Consider the following 16,933-nt stretch of genomic DNA (forward strand, 5'->3'; position numbering starts at 1 on the left):
CGCAAAGCATGTCATTTACCTCTTGATCTAGAGCATAAGGCTTATTGGGCAATCAAAGAGCTCAACTTTGATTTCAAACTTGCTGGTGAGAAGAGGTTATTTGATATTAGCTCACTTGATGAATGGAGAACTCAGGCATATGAGAATGCCAAGTTGTTCAAATAAGAGGTTAAGAGGTGGCATGATAAAAGGATACAAAAGCGTGAGTTCAATGTAGGTGATTATGTCTTGCTATCTAATTCTCGTTTAAGATTTTTTGCACGCAAGCTTCTCTCTAAATGGGAACATCCTTACATTGTTGAGGAAGTATATCGTGCCGGTTCTATCAAGATCAACAACACGGAAGGTAATTTTCTGAGAGTGGTAAATGGGCAGAGGATCAAGCATTATATCTCAGGTATTCCCATAAATGTTGAAAGCAATGTTATCAATACCATAACTCCGGAAGAGTACATAAGGGATATTTATCAGCCTGTTTCAGACTCTGAAAACGAAGAGGTATGTGATTCGGTAATTAAACAGACTCCAAAACTTTTCCAGTAGGAATTTTCTGAGTTTTGGAATTTTTGAAAAATAGAAAATTTGAAGTAGTCCGAGAAGCGCACGAGGAGGCGACAAGCCTGCCACGCGCGGGCCACCCCCTAGCTGCACCTGGGGGGCTTGGGGCCACCTCTTGTGCCTCCCGGACTCTGTTTTCTTGCGGAGTACTCCTTATGGTCTGAAAAAATCATTATATATTCTCCCGAAAGGCCTGACCCTCGTATCATGCAAATTTCCTCTGTTTTCATTTCGAGCCTGTTTTCTGCCGCAGATTTAGAGCAAGGATGTCATCTCAGGAATCTGTCAGGGAGAAAAATTTCCCTCAAGTCTATGAAGAAGTAGATGCTGATCTAAAAAGAGTGGAAGTCACGGAAGCCAAGAGCAGAACTAAGGAGAGGAATCAGGCGTGGGACGAAGTACAATCTGTGTTCAACAAGGAAGAAGTTGAAGAAGTGGATTTCCTCCAACCCTACCTCCACCTACTGTCTCCATCCTTGATTGAACTCTTGAGGTTTTGTGAAACAACTCGTCCTCGCAATACTTATCTCACTCGTGAAGTTGTTTTGCTGGAGAAACATATCACAGATCTCCAAGGTATAAATCAAAGACTGATGGCCCTCTTGGAATCAAAGGACAAAACAACGCCATCACCATCACCTCCAAAGGAAGACAACTAAGCATGGGTATGGGCAATCCCCTTGGCTTGTGCCAAGCTTGGGGGAGTTGCCCTGGTATCGTATCACCATCACATCTTTTGCCTTTACCTTTGTTCTAGTAGAAATAAAGGTCTTAGTGTTTTAGGCTTGAGTATTGCTTTGTGTCTCCCCCGATGTATTCGAGCTCGTGAGCCATATAATAAAGAGTGTCTTAGTTAAGGGCCTTGTCCCATGCCATGATCAAAAGGATAAGAAAAGAGCAAAAGCATGAAAGATCATGTAATGATCTTATGGGAAGTGATGGCTTCACATATAAAAGAGTGTTGATTGAAACTTGTTGAGGGTAGAAAAACGTAGACCTTGGTCATTGTTGCAATTAATAGGAAGTGATAAAGAAGGAGAGGTTCACATATAAATATATCATCTTTAACACCATCTATGATTGTAAACACTCACTAAACTATTGCATGTTGGACAAGGAAGACAACATAATGCATTGTGGTTTCTTGGTTCCGAACAATGTTATATGACTAGAGATCCCTTAGCATGTGACGATTGCTTCCACCTCATATTAGCCAAACCTCCCGCACCAAGTAGAGATACTACTTGTGCATCCATAAACCTTCAACCCAGTTTCGCCATAAGAGTCCACCATACCTACCTATGGATTGAATAAGAACCTTCAAGTAAGTTGTCATCGGTGCAAGCAATAAATATTGCTCCCTAATATGTGTGATCTATTAGTGTGTGGAAAATAAGCTTTGTACGAACTTGTGATGAGGAAGACATAAAAGCGACAGACTGCATAATAAAGTTCTTTATCACAGGAGGCAATATAAAGTGACGTTCCTTCACACTAAGAGGGTGCACATCCAAACCTCAAAAGTGCATGACAACCTCTGCTTCCCTCTGCGAAGGGCCTATCGTGTACCTTTACTTTTTGCCCTTGAAAGAGTCATGGTGATCTTCACCAATTCCTTATTTCGCCTTTATCTTGGCTAACGTCATTTGCTAGCGAAAGATCTATATTTATATGCCAACTTGGAAGTAAGTATTCATGAATTATTATTGTTGACATTACCCATGAGGTAAATGGTTGGGAGGCGAAACTATAAGCCCATATCTTTCTTTGTGTCCAGCTGAAACTTTGATCTCATGAGTACCATGTGAGTTGTAGCAATTACAGAGAACAAAAAGATGATTGAGTATGTGGATTTGCTTTACAAGCTCTTATTTGACTCTTTCCGATGTTGTGATAAATTGCAATTGCTTCAGTGACTAACGGCTATCGGTTGTTAATTCTCGGTAAGGTTCTTGATCCATGCTTTACTTTGTGAAGGAATTGTCACTTTAGCATAAGAGATGATATGATGGTATTGTTGTTCTGACAATGATCATGATGCCTGCATGTTCGTAACTTGTTTTGTCGACACCTCTCTCCCTAAACATGTGGGCATATTGATTGATCTCGGCTTTCGTTTGAGGACAAGCGAGGTCTAAGCTTGGGGGAGTTGATATGTCCATTTTGCATCATGCTTTCATGTTGATATTTATCGCTTTTTGGGCTGTTATTACACTTCACGTTACAATACTTATGCCTTTTCTCTCTTATATTGCAAGGTTTACATGAAGAAGGAGAATGCCGGTAGCTGGAATTATGTCCTGAAAAAGGAGCAAGTTTGAGATACCTATTCTGAGCAACTCCAAAAGCCGTGAAAATCAACAAGGATTTTTTTGTGGGATTTATAAAAAATACTCGGCCGAAGAAGTACGAGAGGGGCGCCAGCAGGAGACCACAAGCCTGCTAGGCGCGGGCCCCCCTGGCCGCACCTAGGGGGCTTGTGGGCTCCCACTTGGCCCTCTTGCTCCCCCCTTTTCCTACAAGAAGGGTTTAGTTCCAGAAAAAATCAAGAGGAGGCTGTTCGGAGGATTCGCCGTCGCCACGAGGCGGAACTTGAGCAGAACCAATCTAGAGCTCCGGCAGGACAATCCTGTCGGGGAAACTTCCCTCCCGGAGAGGGAAATCGTCGCCATCGTCATCACCAACACTCCTCTCATCGGAGGGGACTCATCACCATCAACATCTTCATCAGCACCAACTCATCTCCAAACCCTAGTTCATCTCTTGTAACCAATCTCCATCTCGCGACTCCGATTGGTGCTTGTAAGGTTGCTAGTAGTATTAGTTACTCTTTGTAGTTGATGCTAGTTGGATTACTTGGTGGAAGAGTTTATGTTCAGATCTTTGATGCTACTCATTACCTCTCTGGTCATGAATATAATTATGCTTTGTGAGTAGTTACTTTTGTTCCTGAGGTCATGGGATAAGTCATGCTATAAGTAGTCATGTGAATTTGGTATTCGTTCGATATTTTGATGTGTTGTATGTTTTTTCTCCTCTAGTGGTGTTATGTGAACGTCGGCTACATAACACTTCACCATTATTTGGGCCTAGAGAAAGGCATTGGGAAGTAGTAAGTAGATGATGGGTTGCTAGAGTGACAGAAGCTTAAACCCTAGTTTATGCGTTGCTTCGTAAGGGGCTGATTTGGATCCACTAGTTTAATGCTATGGTTAGACTTTGTCTTAATTCTTCTTTCATAGTTGCGGATTCTTCATAAGTGGGATGCTTGTCCAAGCAAGGGCAGTACCCAAGCGTCCGTCCACCCACATATCAAACTATCAAAGTAACGAACGTGAGTCATATGAACATGATGAAAACTAGCTTGACAGAAATTCCCATGTGTCCTCGGGAGCGTTTTACCTCCTATAAGACTTTGTCCAGGTTTGCCCCTTGCTACAAAAGGGATTGGGCCACTTTGCTGCACCATTGTTATTTTTGTTACTTGCTACTTGCTACGAATCATCTCACCACACAACTATTTGTTACCGACAGTTTGAGTGCTTGCAAATATTACCTTGCTGAAAGCCACTTGTCAGATCCTTCTGCTCGTCGTTGGGTTCGACACTCTTACTTATCGAAAGGACTACGATAGTTCCCCTATACTTGTGGGTCATCAAGACGCACCAGCCCATCTAGGGGCTGGTTCCCTTCCATCCTTGGCCCACGTAGCCCTTCGGGCCTCGTGGCCCTTCTCGGTGGACCCCCGGAACCCTTCCGGTGGTCCCGGTACAATAGAGACAATCCCCGAAACACTTCCGACAATCAAATCTCCACTTCCTATATATGAATCTTTACCTCCGGACCAGTCTGGAATTCCTCGTGACGTCCGGGGTCTCATCCGGGACTCCGAACAACCTTCGGCAACGACGTGTACTATTCCCATAACAATTCTAACATCATCAAACCTTAAATGTGTAGACCCTACGGGTTCGGGAACCATGCAGACGTGACCGAGACACCTCTTCGGTCAATAACCAACAGCGGGGTCTGGATATCCATGTTATCTCCACATGTTGGCTCTCACATGATCTCATCGGATGAACCACGATGTCGGGGATTCAATCAATCCCGTATGCAATTCCTCTTGTCTACCGGTATGATACTTGCCCGAGATTCGATCATCGGTATCCCTATACCTTGTTCAATCTCGTTACTGGCAAGTCTCTTTACTCGTTTCATAACACATCATCACGTGGCTAACTCCTTAGTCACATTGAGCTCATTATAATGATGCATTACCGAGTTGGCCCAGAGATACCTCTCCATCACACGGAGTGACAAATCCCAGTCTCGATTCATACCAACCCAACAAATACCTGTAGTGCACCTTTATAATCACCCTGTTACGTTGTGACGTTTGATACACCCAAAGCACTCCTACGGTATCCGGGATTTGCACAATCTCATGGTCTAAGGAAATGATACTTGACATTAGAAAAGCTTTAGCAGACGAACAATACGATCTAGTGCTATGCTTAGGATTGGGTCTTGTCCATCACATCATTCACCTAGATACTCCATTGTCACCTCAAGTATCCGTGGGCATGATTATACGATATGCATGACACAATCTCAGAATCATCTATTCAACCAACATATAGAACTTCAAAGAGTGCCGCAAAGTTTCTACCGGAGAGTCAAAACGTGTGCCAACCCATATGCATAGGTTCCCGATGTCACGAAACCCGCAAGTTGATCACCAAAACATACATCAAGTACTCACATGAATATCTCATTGTCACCAAAGATAGACACGTGCAAGACATACATCAAGTGTTCTTAAAGACTCAATCCGACAAGATAACTTCAAAGGGGAAACTCAGTTCATTACAAGAAGGGAGAGGGGGAAGAACATCATAAGATCCAACTATAGTAGCAAAGCCCGCGGTACATTGAGATCATGACATGTCAAGAACACGAGAGATAGAGATCAAACACATAGCTACTGGTACATACCCTCAGCCCCGAGGCAAAACTACTCCCTCCTCGTCATGGAGATCGTCGGGATGATGAAGATGGCCACCGGAGACGGATTCCCCCTCCGACAGGGTGCCGGAAAGGGCTCCCGATTGGTTTTTGGTGGCTACAGAGGCTTGCGGCGGCGGAACTCCCGATCTAGGTTTCTTTTGGGGGTTATCGTATTTATAGGAATTTATGGCGGTGGAATTATGTAGGTTGGGCCCAAGAGGAGGTCGCAAGCCTGCTAGGCATGGCCTAGGGAGGCGGGCCTCCTGGGCTTGTGACTCCCTCGTGGCTCTTCTGGCCTTCTTCCAAAGCTTCGGGGGTCTCTTTTGGTCCAAAAAAATCATCGTGAAAGTTTTATTCCATTTGGACTCCATTTGATATTCTTCTTTGAAAAAAGTCAAAAACATGAAAAAAACAGAAACTGGCACTTGGCACTGAGTTAATAGGTTAGTCCCAAAAAAGATATAAAATAGCATATTCATGCATATAAAACATCCAAAGTTGACATGATAATAGCATGGAACCATCAAAAATTATAGATACGTTGGAGACGTATCAACGGTGGAGCTGCGTGGTACTCCGGCAGGCCTTCGCCAAGCGCTACGGAGGACGAGGATGAGGATAGGTAGGGTTGCGCCTTGGAGAGATGGAATTGTGTGTGTGCAGCCCCAAAAACCCTTGGGTTTATATAGGAGGAGAGGGAGGAGGGTGCGCCACCCCTAGGGTTTCCCCTAGGTGGTGCGGCAGCCTTAGATGGGAGGGGTAGCGGCCCATACACGAGGAGGAGGCGCCCTAGGGTGGCTTTCCAACCAAGGCAGCCCCCACGCCTAGGGTTGGCCCTCCTTTCCCCTCTTGTGCGCCTTGGGCTGAGGTGGGAGGCGCACCAGACCATCTAGGGGTTGGTTCCCTTCCATTATTACCCCGCGTAGCCCTTGGGGGCTGGTGGCCCTTACCGGTGGACCCCGCAACCCTTCCGGTGATCCCGGTACAATATCGAAAATCCCCAAAACACTTCCGGCTATCAAATCTCCACTTCCTACATATGAATCTTTACCTCCGGACCATTCCCAAACTCCTCGTGACGTCCGGGATCTCATCCGGGACTACAAACAACCTTTGGTAACCACGTATACTATTCCCATAACAACTCTAGCGTCATCGAACCTTAAGTGTGGAGACCCTACGAGTTCGGGAAGCATGCAGAAATGACCGAGACACCTCTCCGGTCAATAACCAACAGCGGGGTCTGGATGTCCATGTTGGCTCCCACATGTTCCACAATGATCTCATCAGATGAACCACGATGTCGGGGATTCTATCAATCCCGTATGCAATTCCCTTTGTCTACCGGTATGATACTTGCCCGAGATTCGATAGTCCGTATCCCTATATCTTGTTCAATCTCATTACCGGCAAGTCTCGTTACTCGTTCCATAACACATTATCATGTGGCTAACTCCTTAGTCACATTGAGTCATTATGATGATGCATTACCGAGTGGGCCCAGAGATACCTCTCCGTTACACGGAGTGACAAATCCCAGTCTCGATTCGTACCAACCCAACAAACACTTTCGGAAATACCTGTAGTGCACCTTTATAATCACCCAGTTACATTGTGATGTTTGATAAACCGAAAGCACTCCTACGGTATCCGAGAGTTCCACAATCTCATGGTCTAAGGAAATGATACTTCACATTAGAAAAGCTTTAGCAGACGAACAATACGATCTAGTGCAATGCTTAGGATTTGGTCTTGTCCATCACATCATTCTCCTAATGATGTGATCCCATTATCAATGACATTCAGTGTCCATGGTCAAGAAACCATGATCATCTATTGATAAACGAGCTAGCTAACTAGAGGCTCACTAGGGACACATTGTGATCTATATATTCACACATGTATTACGGTTTCAGGTTAATACAATTATAGCATGAATAACAGACAATTATCATGAACTAGGAAACATAATAATAACCACTTTATTATTTTCTATAGGGCATATTTCCAACAGTCTCCCACTTTCACTATAGTCAATAATCTAGTTACATTGTGATGAATCGAACACCCATAGAGTTCTGGTGTCGATCATGTTTTGCTCGTGGAAGAGGCTTAGTCAATGGATCTGCGACATTCAGATCTGTATGTACTTTACAAATATCTATATCTCCATCCTCGATATATCCACGAATGGAGTTGAAGCGGCGCTTGATGTGCTTGGTCTTCTTGTGAAACCTGGGCTTTGTGCTTGTGCACCATGTTAGTTATCTAACTACTTGCTAGTATTATTATCATATGTCATGCTTGTTATTATTATCATATGTCATGCTGGTGATAGTATTGGTCATATGATTCATGATTATTGTTAGTTATAAAAAGTATGTGTGATATGCATGATCATCACTATGCCATGTTCATGTGCATCCAATAGACTAAGTGATTTATTATTGCTGATGCTAATGCTTCACATGTTAATTGGTTATACTTCCCATCCATGCTTATGATGATATCATGCTCATGTGCACTATCATTTCATTCTGCTATTTTTTATGACTCAAATCATTACTTTTCAAGTTTAATGGGATATTAATTCAATTTGAACATTTATTGGCTGAATCATAGTGCCATCAAGCCGAGCTGACCAGTGGAGCCACACTTGCATGTATGGGAATGACTTAATGCGATCTATTGTCATGCCTCTCGTTGGTTCCTCCATACTCCTTCATGTGTTGCTTCCGAAGCAGGTGTGTAATCCGCTTCACATGTAGATGTTGATATGTCCCAAACGTATCTATAATTTCTGCTTGTTCCATGATCATTTGGGTGACATTGTTATATGTTTTGCTACACTTCTATATCATTTTACACATATGTGGACTAACCTACTAACTCAGTGCACCCAGTGCCAGTTTTTTCTGCTAATGTCTATTTTGCAGGGGCTTTTACCCAATTTTCCGAAGCCCGAAAAATGCCAAGAAAAATATATAAAAAATCAGCGTAACGGAAGCTTCCAGATCACCGAAGATGAGCCACAGGGGGGCCCGGGGCCTCCCAGGCGACCTGTGGGCGTGGCCTCCCCTAGGTCGCGCCAAGAGGATGTCTGGGTGGGTCCCACCTCCTTCGGTGACCTTCTTTGGCCTATATTTAGTACTTCGATAGAAAACCCATCCATCACATCCAGAATCGCGAATTTCTCCATCGTCCCGCCGCCGCAGCGCTTCCGAGATCGGGAGCATCAGAAGACCTCTTCTCGGCACCCTGTCGGAGGGAGGATTGACCTACGGGAGCTTCTCCACCGCCATGGACGCTTTCTGGACGTGCCGTGAGTAGTCCTCCTTGGACCATGAGTCCATGACCAGTAGCTATGTGATGTCTTCTCTCCAATCTTGTGTTTCAATTGTTAGTCCTTGTGAGCTGCCCTACATGATCAAGGCATCTATGTAATTCTCTTGCTATTGCTATGCTCGGTTTGTTGGGATCCGATGGATTATGAGATTATGTTCAGATTGTTATGAGTTATATATTTGATTATCCTTTTATATTATGTTCCTTAGTGATTCATGCATGTTCTCCGTTGCTATTTATTGCTTTGGCCGAGTAGTAGATTGTAACTCCAAGAGGGAGCGTTATGCATGATTGTGGGTTCATGCCCCTCGATGTCTAGCTTGAGTGACAGAAACATGAGACTAGGGGATGTATTGTTGCCACGAGGGAGGAAACAACGGTGCTTGTGACCACGGTTGCAAGGATTGTTTACCTTATGAATAGTTCGTTAATGCAGTTGTCCGTTGCTTTGAGTTTACACTTTGGGTGGGGCTCGCAACTTAATACCGATGAAATGTTCTGGATAGATATCTCAAGGTGGATGATTAGTAAGTAGATGTTGATGAATAAATGGTCTACTTGTCTTGGCGTACTGCCCGTTACTATTGAACCTCTAACTATCAAGTAGCATAATTAGCATTTCGGTGCGTTCATAATTCTGTCAATTGCCCAACTGTGATTTGTTTACCAAAGCATAGTTGTTTATCGTCTTTTGGGAGAGAGACATCACTAGTGAACATCATGTGACTCCGGTCCATATCACCATCGTTGTTTACACCTCCATCATTTACCGTTTTCATTTACATTTCCGTTGCAATCACTATTACTATTCCCACTTGTGTTTTGATTCTTTGCAAACTAAAAGGCCGGAGAGATTGACAAACTCTCTGTCCTCGTTGGGAGCAAAGTTATTTATTGTGTGTGAAGTTCCACGTCTTCCGCTAGCGCCAGGGTGGGAGACACCTACTTGTTGATCCTAGGAGTCCTACTAGTTTGATAAACCTTACAGTCTTCGTGTGAGGGAAAACTTGTTGCTGACTACATCTCAACCTTCCACTTGGGGTAACCAACGAGGTGTGAGAAGTATATACATTATCTCGTCATCAAGCAAAGTTTTTTGGCACCGTTGCCGAGGACTCCAGTCTTCAAGATAGGGGAGTTGCGCGCTATCCTTTACCTTTGCTTTTTAGTCATGTTAGTTTGCTTTTTAAGTTTTTGGTTTAGAGTGCTATACCAAAAACCAGCAAAAAAATAGTTACCTTGCTTTTAGTTGTCAAGCATGTTAGGATTTGGTGCTTTGAGGAAATCTGAGGTTCTACATTTCCATCAAAGGATTGGAGAAGATGTGAAGAAAGCTTGGGATAGAATTTATTGAGCACATAAAAGAATTATGCCTTGGATCCCTATCAAAATTGTGCTTAGAAATTTTTATCATGGTCTTTTTAGGTGGTGTCAATACTCTCTTGATACTAAAGCTGAAGGAAATTTTTAGAGTGTGATGAGGCTAGAGATCTTGATATTATACATGGTCTACCCAATTACTTTGTTTATGATCATGGATTTGACACTATTATAGATAAAATTGCTATCATTGAAAGAAGAATAGATGCTCTAGACTTAAGAGAAAGAGAGAAACCCATGGTTGATAAGAAACATATTTGAAAATAGATGATGACTCGGAGCCTTTTGTTAGAATTAACATCTTTAACCAAGACTTCCTTGCTTATTGTGATATTGGATCCATGGTCTCTACAATGCCAAAAGTTGTTTATGACTCTCTGATTAGACATGGACAATTTTTCATCTTATCATGAACATGCTAATGGTGAAATTTATGAAACCCAGGGAAAGGTAAAAGATGTCCAGGTTACATTCTCTAGAAGGAATGCAATGGTTGATTTCTTCATCATGAAGCCCAATGAATGGAATATAGTGCTTGGAAGGGACTTCCTCTGAGCCATGAGAGGCTTCATTGATATAGGTAAAGGACACATACGCTTACGTGGGAAAGCGAAATGTACGTACCCATTCCCTAGGAAAAATAAGGATGAACTTGTTAAGGATCCTTTTGAAGGTTTTTATGATTCCGATGACCTCGGAGAATCTTGATCCTCCTTCTTGCATTATGCCTAGCTCAAAGGCATAAAAGAAAGTGCTTGTTGGGAGGCAACCCAATTTGTTTCTACTTTCTGTTTTAGTGGTCTTGATGCTTAATACTACTATAGCAACATCATTGTATCTTTATTTTTAAGATTTGTGCCAAGTTATAGCCTCCGATTGCAAGAAAGTTCAAAAATTGTGACATGCTAGCACTACACGAAACAGACTCTTTACCGTCTGCCATAACGGAGGGCAAAGAGGTGATCCACCGATGGCAAAGGTCTTTGCCGTCAACCTCCTGTCGGCAATTTTCCTACGACTACTTTTGACGACATATCACCTTCTTTGCCGTCAGTCTGCCTGAAGCAGATGGCAAAGATCTTTGCCGTCAGTCTCTAGCTCCGAGCAGACAGCACACATTCTTAGACGGTAGCCGATAGGCAACGCCTCCGTTAGGGCTAGCTGAGGTTTTGCCGTCTGCCTCCCTCTGATCTTTGTCGTCTGCCTCCCTTTGATCTTTGTCGCCAGCTTATATGGGCCAACCCTCAGTTGGCACAGCCGTCTCTTTGTCCTTCTTTGCCGTTTGCCTCCCTCTGATCTTTGCCGTCTGCCTCCCTCTGATATTTCCCGTCTGCCTCCCTCTGATCTTTTCCGTCTACCTCCCCAGGCAGCAGACGACAAAGAGCCTATATGGGCCAGCTGCTGCTGCCCCAGGTTGCACAGTTGGGTGCCACGTGGCACCTTTGCCGTCGGCTGGCTGATGGCAAAGGCCTTTGCCATCAGCTGGCAGACGGCAAAGAGCCCATATTGTCACATTTTTTTGTTTATTTTGCAGCACATATACATATACATAGCACATATATAGGTCACAACACATATACATATACATAGCACATATATAGGTCACAACACATATTCATAGCACAAAGTTTCATCCATATATATACATATACATATAGTTCCACATATATTGTTCATCCATATATACATATACATATAATTCCACGTTGTTCATCAACTCAAATGAAAACTAGAACTAAAGCACTCCATCAATGCCAGCTTCCATGCATGTAGCACATCCAATCTGCAAAATGGGAATAAGAAAGTCAGAAGAACTACAACACCACCATATATATGACAAATAAGCTAAATTGATGAAGAAAGATAAGAAGCAAGAAGAGAAGAAGGAGAAGAAAAAAAAGAATGAGGAGGAGGATGTCACATCCCCAACCCTTAAGCAAGATAGCATTGTGCTCATGTCTTCTTTGCATTTGCATCTAAGAAGTTTCAACAAAAACAACAAAGTGGCAAAGGAAAAACTCAAAACCCTAGCCACCATTTCAATTAAAGGAAATTTCAACTAGTTCAAAATCAATGAACCCAAAATGGCCTCAAGAAATGTTCAAACTTTCTGATAAATCATGAAAGTAAATGAGCATTGGAGAAAACTATTTTCTTCACACTTTAAGCATTTTAAATAAATGCAAAAGCTACTGGTTTCAAATTTCAAAATTGAAATCAGAAACTATAATTTTCCAAAAATGTTGAAAACCTTGGAAATGAGTGGGGATATTATAACAAATATTTCAGGAGGTCTAAAATAGTTTTTACTTTTGTTTTGGAGCTGAAATAATTAGCAAAGCAATAATTAGCAAAACAGAAAAACAAAAACAGAGGAAATGGAAAAAGACTTACCTGTCGCCCAAGCCTGGCCCGGCCCATCTCCCCGCTCGTCCCCTCCCTCGCGCCAGTAGGCAGCAGGAGGTGGCCGCCGCCTCCTCCGGCACGGCCACGCACCTGCGTGCCTGCCTGGCCGCCGGTTCGCGCTGGCGACGACGGGGATAAGCTCCCCAGAGCTTCCCCTATCCACTCCCCGCCTCGGTTCTTCCCCTCCTCCCGGATCCCCTCCTTCTCCCTGCTGCCACCATTAGAGCCGAGCTCGAGCTCGAGCTGCCCGTGCCCCTGGCCATAGGATCCCCTCCCAGAGCACGCCATTAGCTCCGCCTCGTCGCCCTGGTCGTCTCTGCAGAAGCCGAAGCCTCCTCGAGCCCTGCAACGCCCGCAACGCCGTCGTCTTCCTCCTCCGGCCGCCGGACCTCTCCCGTCGATTCGTCGCCCCCAGGCCTTCCCCGAGCCGTCTAAGCTCTGCTCTGCACTCCCTGTGAGCATGCGGTCGTTTCCCCTAAGTTTTCCCCGTCGATCCCCTCCTCTAGCCCTAGTTTCACCGGAGCCCGACGAGGACCGCCGCTGCCGCTCGTCGTCGGTAGCCCTCCGATGTCCAGCTCGTCCTTCCGAGGGCACCAACAGCTCCAGGACGACGCGTAGATGCCGTAGCAGCTAAGAATCAAGCGTAGATCCCTCTGATTCAAAGACCCCGATGACGCCCGAGCCTTGGCCGCCGCCAAGCTCGTCGCCGGCGTCATCTCCGGCCAGATCAGCCCCGGCTAGGCGCAGAAATGAAGCTGCGGGAGACGTGTCGTTCCTCTGGTGCTCTCCGCGCAGCATTTGGCCCCCTGTGCGCCGTTTCCGAGCCCCTCCGCCGTGCTGGTGGTCGCCGGAGGCTTCCCGCCGGCGAGGACGACCTCGCCGCCGGTGGAGGTCGACGTGGCAAGCTAACCCAGCCGATTAGTGACTTAATCACTCGCTGACAAGTGGGCCCAAGGCCAAGTCAAACCTCAGTTAGGGCTGGTCAGCGCGGGATTAGTCCTAGAGAGGCTGACCAGTGGGGCCCCCCTGTCAGGTTTGACCTGAACAGGTCGGCTGACCTGCTGACGTCAGCCTGATGCAATAAATGGAATTTCCAGTTTAAAACTAATTCAGGAAATTGCTAAAAATTGCAAAAATCATAGAAATTAATCTGTAACTCCAATGAAAATAAATTATATATGAAAAAGTATCAGAAAAATTCAAGGACTCTGATTATGCTATTTTCAACTATGTTTGAAAAAGTTACAGGACCCTAAATTGTGAAATAAGGAATAATTCAATTCTTTAATCACTTTATAAATGGAATTTGCAAAAAATATCCAAATTTCATTATAAATGCAATGATCACACACTGCCCTAGATATAAATCAGTACCATAACATGACATTTCATGCATGTTAACATTAGGTTGATCTGAGCATCAGGTCGAATCAATTAAACCGGTATCCGAGAATACCCGTTTGAATTACTATTCGAATGTGATTCAAATCAACTCTAAACCTAAAACATCTTGATTATAATAACTTATCACTTTGCATTCTCATGCCATGGTCATGCATCATTTTGATTGCATATGATTGTTATTGAATGTTGCCATTCATTTCGGTAGGCTCCACACCCCCGGATTGCACCGAATATCCGTCTGACGGATATCGTTCCTCCTCTGAGCAACAAGGCAAGCAACCCTTTTGATCATCCCGATAAATCCTATGTTCTTGCTCCTGCACCTATTTATTGCATTAGGATCAAATGCTTCAACTGCTTTTGCCACGATAGTTGGACCCACTTCCTTTGCATGACTTAACCTTGTCACAGTAAATAGCCGAACCTTGCAACCTAGCATACCTGGTAGTTGCTTGAGCTATGATGTGCCTTATCCTGCTATGCATGCTATGATTAGAGTTGTGTATGGTCTGTCATCTGGGAAATGAACAGAAATGTGGAATGTGTTCGGTGAGCAAAGGTTGTGTGTTGAACTTGATTTGGTAAAGGTACCGGTGAAAGGCTGTGTAGGAGTACATGGCGGGTTGTTTCATTGGGACCGTCCTTAGGAACTGAGTTCCGTGTATGTAATCCAAGACTAGATACTACCACATGTTGGGCCCTGAAATATGACCCCGCTCGGCCTATTAATCGCGTAGTACTCGGTCCAGGAGTTGCAAGTAGTTTCTGGTGTTTATAGTAATGCTGGATGCCGTGCATGGTGCTAACCTGAGAGGTGGACCGTGATGCGGTAGGCAGTGGCACGGTGTACCAAGTGGCACCCGGATGGTGGGCTTGGCAACCCTGCGCACATCGTTTGAAGCCGTGGCGGAAACCTCGGCAGGACTTCCATACGGGTTACTCTCAGATAGGCGATAAACCTGGACTAGGTACTAGTGTGGTTAACGGTCGTGGCCGACTCCCTCGCTGGGCTTCCGCTTGAACGTTGCCGAGGTGCATGACGTGCACATGGCGATAAGTGGCGGGAGCGTGTGTGACGAAGTACACCCCTGCAGGGTTATGATCTATTCGAATAGCCGCGTCCGCGGATATGGACTACTTGGAGACATATGTTGTTCATACATAACTTCAATGGCTACTCATAAAATTGTCAAGATAAGCGTGAGTGCCGTGGACGGCATTTCCGTATGGAGACGGAATGATTCCACGATAGTGTATTGTTGTGGTGTTAGTGGACTTGTGTGCGAGAAATCAAGTTGTCAAAACTAATTTCAAAAAGCAAGTTGTCTAGCCACGAGTCAAATGCTGGCTTCCCGCATGAAACCCCACAATACCTTTTGATACCTTGCATGAGTAGTTAGTTCTCCTAAAGTCTTGCTGAGTACCTTCGTACTCATGTTTGCTTAATAAATGTTGCAGAGGTTGCTAATGACCCTAATGGAGGGTTCTTCATAGACATCGACGACGACGAGTAGCTGGTGTCCCAGCTACGATCTGGCCCTACGTCGGCTCTGTAGTATAGTGAGGCCACGTGCCTACTAGTTGCCCTGTCTGTACCCACACAGTTTATAACTCTTCCGCTGGCTTGTATTGTATGACTGCTAATATGGGTCGTGAGACCCTTACTGTGTAATATTATATGTGTGGCTCTTCCGAGCCTCTTAAATAAAGCTTGTATGGTTATGGTTATGTTGTGATGCCATCGATGTATCTATACATATCGGTATGCCATGCGTACGTGTGTCTTACTTGATATGTATGGGGTTCGAATACCTAGTCGTGAACTTTAGTAGCACTCCTTACAAGGAAATGCCCCTTTGTGATCCAACGAGCCTTGGTAGTTCGCTACTGCTCCGGACACATTGGTTGACCGGAATGTGTCCTTCTTAGCTGCTGTGTCTGTCCCCTTTGGGGAAATGTCACGCGAAGTAATGGAGTCCTTGTAGCTTGCTACGACTCGTCTACGTTCGTTGATGACCGACACCTGCTTTGTTGGGTCATGTATGCCTGTCCTTGTGCGGAACTGCCACTTTGGTTTATGATTAGACATGTCGATCCGGGTTCTTTGACATTGGATTGCTAGCGACACTATCGCATACGTGAGTCAAAAGACAGAAACGGTCCCGGCTAAGGTAAGGCTGCAGTCGTGGAGTTAACCGTGCGTGAGACCACAAAGGGATGCGATGTGTTACAGGCTGGATTCCTATGGCTTAGGATCGGGGTCCCGACAGCGTTGGTATCAGAGCCTGACTGACTGTAGGATTACTAAGCCAAACTGGTCGAAGTTGAGTCTAGAATTGCTTTAGTTATATACAAGGGAATTGTTTGTGGAAGGGAAAGTAACACTCTTGTTCTCTTCTCAAGATATTCAATCCTGGTCATCCTCGTCTTTTCCGCGGGAATTAAGGACTAGATTTCTCATCTTCTCCTAGGCTCGTGTTTCCGATCGGTAGCTTATAGGACTACGGGTCGAGAGATATTGGGTTTCTTTTTTCCTAGGAAGCAGGAAGTAAGTTTGATGATCAGAGAGTTGAACTTGATAGTTGAGAGGTTACGCTATTCTATTTTGGGTTGTCTCAAAATTTGTTTTTGAGCATTTACAGCCGTTATGCTGCCCAATTTTGCATTCAGAGCTCTAATGCTTTTGCATTACTCTCTATTTACAGATGCCTGGCCGTCCTTCTCGTCAGGTGGTACGTTTGACCAGGTGCATTGATGTACCGGGTCATACGGCCATGCTGGTCAGGGTGATGTCGGTGTGCGGTTACCGCTGGTACCCCGAGTACACGGT

This window comes from Hordeum vulgare, chromosome 4H (assembly GCF_904849725.1).
Source record: "Hordeum vulgare subsp. vulgare chromosome 4H, MorexV3_pseudomolecules_assembly, whole genome shotgun sequence".
NCBI classification, from domain to species: domain Eukaryota; kingdom Viridiplantae; phylum Streptophyta; class Magnoliopsida; order Poales; family Poaceae; genus Hordeum; species Hordeum vulgare.